The sequence below is a fragment of the Rattus rattus genome, chromosome 3 (assembly GCF_011064425.1).
Source record: "Rattus rattus isolate New Zealand chromosome 3, Rrattus_CSIRO_v1, whole genome shotgun sequence".
In the NCBI taxonomy this organism is placed as follows: Eukaryota; Metazoa; Chordata; class Mammalia; order Rodentia; family Muridae; genus Rattus; species Rattus rattus.
In genome coordinates, this window is record NC_046156.1 from 163,234,655 (window position 1) to 163,239,015 (window position 4,361).

The window sequence follows — 4,361 nt, forward strand, 5'->3', positions numbered from 1 at the left end:
GAAGTGGTTTATATATCTTGTAATGTTATCAGTAACTAGGAAGGGAATATGCAAACAATCTCATCAGATTTCTATACTTGAGGCAGAAAAGAAAGAGAAATGGTTGAAGCTTAAAAGTTATCAACAAATGTAAGACATTGAGCTGTCTCCTTATTATATCAAAAAGTTGTTTTTTTTTCCCTTTTCTACTTTCTATTTTATGTCCAAGGTGTCCCTTGTACTGCTCTGCTGAATGACAGTTTATAAACATGCCTGGTAATGGAGCCCTTCTCCATTTTTGCTTTCCCAAGGACAATAGAAGGAATTCACCTAAAGAACTGAAACAGATATTAGTGGACTATGTTATAACCGGAGTGTTCCTGATTACTATATTAACTTTAATAAATATAAAGCTCATCTTATAAACAGAGGATGGTGATTACTTTAATCAATGGAAAATATCAAAAATCTTCTTACAATGGATACGATTGAAAGTTTATTAACTACTATAATTAGCAATCTATAACAAAGTCAACTTAAATAAGAAATTGCACTGTCCATAGTGCACAGTATATTGGGTAAGTATCAGCACATGAAATTCTACTATAGTAAGTAGAAAAATGTCGACATTTATATATTTGCATTGACTCTTGATATATGGTCATATTTTACTGGCCAAAATTTGAGTGGCCATAATTTACATTGGAAACTGATTTTGTTTTTATTCATTGAATGGCACCTAGTGAATAGTGGCAAGATTCCTTTAAATTTTCATATGCAAAAATAATATCTGTGGATAATGATGCAAAACAGAACACAAGGACAGTCGAGTTCATACACCCCTTAACTAAAATGAGAGACAGAGTCATGGGGACATAGATTCTGAAACACAGTAAATCAATTGACTGAATTTTTAAGGTTTTACCACCTTAATGAATTGGAAACTCAGGAAGAAATTGTAGAAACTTCTGATATAATTATCAAATCAATCTATTAAATAATAATACATAATGACCAATTGCCAGTAGACCTAAACTATGAAATAAGAATGAGAGAGTTACCAAGATCATTGTTCAATGATGCCCTCTTAATACTAGCACAGTGAAAGAGAATGATCAATATTGGATGGCGATTCTAATAAGGAGATAACAGCATTTTCTGTTTACAGAGGCAGAAGCAGAGGAATCTCCACTATTACATGGGCAACATGATGAAAGTTTGGAGTGTGATATAATTAATGATCTGAAATTATAGAATTCCACATATTTGTTTGTATCACAAATAATGAGATAGGTTTTGTCTGTCTCCAAACAAATTATTTAGTAAATACAAATAATATTTTATATATTGAGCTATTTTGGGCCAGGGAGTTGACTCAGTAGAGATACTTGACACCAATCCTGTTGACCTGACCTTAATCTCATGAATCTTCAATATGGCAGGAGAACCAACTGCTGCTAGTTGTCCTCCAACCATCACGTATGTTCTGTAGCACATGAATATTAAATAGAAATAAAAATATTTAAATTATGGGAGAAAAGTTCTGCAATAAGACCTCTTTACATGTTAATCCAGAAATAAATATACAGTTCTAATCAAAATATAATAAAAAAGATTACTGAATATATGCATATATATACATATAACATACGTATATATAAATACATATATATATATATATATATATATATCACGTAACTTCTAATATAAGTCTATTCTATTATCATTAATTTAATAGGTACTTTTCGGCCATTCGATATGCCTTAGCTGAGAATGTTTTGTTGTCTCTGTACCCCATTTTTAATAGGGTTGTTTGGCTCTCTGGAGTGTAACTTCTTGAGTTCTTTGTATATTTTGGATATTAGCCCTTTATCAGATGTAGGATTGGTAAAGATCTTTTTCCAATCTGTTGGTTGCTGTTTTGTCCTAATGACAGTGTCTTTTGCCTTACAGAAGCTTTGCAGTTTTATGAGGTTCCATTTGTCAATTCTTGGTCTTAGAGCATAAGCCATTGGTGTTTTGTTCAGGAAATTTTCCCCAGTACCCATGTGCTTGAGACTCTTCCCCACATTTTCTTCTATTAGTTTGAGTGTATCTGGTTTGATGTAGAAGTTCTTGATCCACTTGGATTTAAGCTTCATACAGGTGATAAGAATGGATCGATTTGCATTCTTCTACATGCTGAACTCTGGTTGAACCAGCATCATTTGTTGGAAATGCTATCTTTTTTCCATTGGATGGCTTTAGCTCCTGTGTCAAAGATCAAGTGACTATTGGTGTTTGGGTTCATTTTTTGTGTCTTCAATTCTATTCCACTGATCTATCTTCCTGTCTCTGTACCAATACCATACAGTTTTTATGACTATTGCTCTGTGATACTACTTGAGCTCAGGGATGGTGATTCCCCCAGAAGTTCTTAACTATAATGCACATGTGGAATATTTCTGTGATCTTGGTTGTCAACATGAATACATCTGAAACTAATTCTCCCATGCTGGGCACACCTGTAAAATTTTTTTCTTGGTTGAAGTATTTTATTTGGAAGACCAACCTTGAATCTAGATCATTTGTAGTCAGAAGACCCATCTGAAATCTGGAATATTATTTTCTGGTGGCAGCTCACAAAAAAAGTCATGGAAGAGGGAAGATATTACTTTTTGCTGGTTTGCACTAAACTTCACTGGAAAGCGCATCCGTTGTTGGGACACTCGTTCACTGATATTACATTATCCTTCTTTGGAATTCCAATGTATCATGAATACTTGCAACTCAATAAGACATTTTTGAAATGCTTGCATTACATAGGGACTCTAAGAATTCCATTCTTATGGACTGAACTAGATTCTCCTTTCTGACAGGAGGTAACTATTTTTGGAGTATATGATCCATAGCATGTAAGCCACTCTAATAATGTATAATATCTAATAAATCACAGAAACACATTAGTTTATTTTATCAGTTCTCTTCCTTTGGAGAACCCTGATTAATTCAATTTCAAACTTCTCTTATAAGCTTAAAAAGGTGTTTAAAATTGACTATGCTTGAAAATGTAGAATTGCCCTTCCACATATTTAAAAAAATCATTATTTTTTCTTACAAAATAAAACATTTTTTACTAAAGCTAAACATAAAATTTTGGATAAATTAAATATTAGGATATGTAGCAAAAGCATTTTTTAAGATATGAGTAATGTAGAGAAACAAATGCACACAAGTAATTAGGCACATACACATTGAACATGCTAGCTTTTGAAAGGATCATATATTTATATTTTAAAGATAAATCATCGATATGGTATAAAGAAATTTATAAAATGCTGTGAATTTTGCTTGTATGTAGGAACTGTGGAAGTTTAATATTAATTTTATTCTCTTTTTCTATTATATGTTTTGTTTTTATAAGAACTGTGTATGTCAGTTCATCATTTCCCTCCCACTATTTCTGCACCCACCTCCTGCAGAGTTCTCCTATCCCTATTTAAGTTCTTGATGCTTATATACAACTGTGAGTTCATTTAGAACTGCATGTATGTGTATGCCTTTAGAACAAAGCACTTGGAACTCTATATACTATAAAAGGGAACAAAAACTCTGATTCTTTTTCCCCTAACTCAATGCAGCCTGTAGATCTTCATCAAAGGGTAAAGCTTTAGGAAATTGCCCCAGTCTACATTGGCATATGGATTTGTATGATCATTGGTGAGAACTGCTCTTTTCTATGCACAAAAGCCTGCATATCTAGCATATAGTAAGAGGTTGTATTTAACTAGGAAACTGGAACTAGGAGAACTCTTCTGGGGCCAACAATGTTGCATTGGTATTTGGGTCTCTTCACAGTAGCAGGTATGAGTTCTCTCTGTTAAGCTGGTCTTAAGATGGCTAAAAAGACAGCTATTGGTTATACCCAAGATATAAATATAATTATTACACCATTTGGTATATGCTGCTAGGATGCCACTATTGGGCATCTAGGTGTACTATTTGATTACCATCTCATTTGGTAGCTTTTGTAGCAGAGCTTCTTATATTAATGAGGCTAGTGCTCCTGGAGAAAGTCTCCTGGCCACTATCGGATTGATCCTTCTAAGACATGTGTCTCAAGTGTGTTGCATCTTCAGCTACAATGTTTACCTCAAATTCTGGGTGGCAAAAGCAAAGGCAATAGGTTATATCATACCCAGTGAGGTTACCCAGAACAAGGAAGAGATAAAATCCATGTTTGCTCTTGTGGGTCATAATACCCAATCTTTATATTTTTATGTATAATCTGAAGTAACCTAATAGCCCAGGAACATAAAAAGGGGGCATGAGAGGAGATGTGGGAGACAGTTTAGTGAAGGAATATAGGTGGGTGTGGGTGAGGAGGGAGGAAATGACAGAAG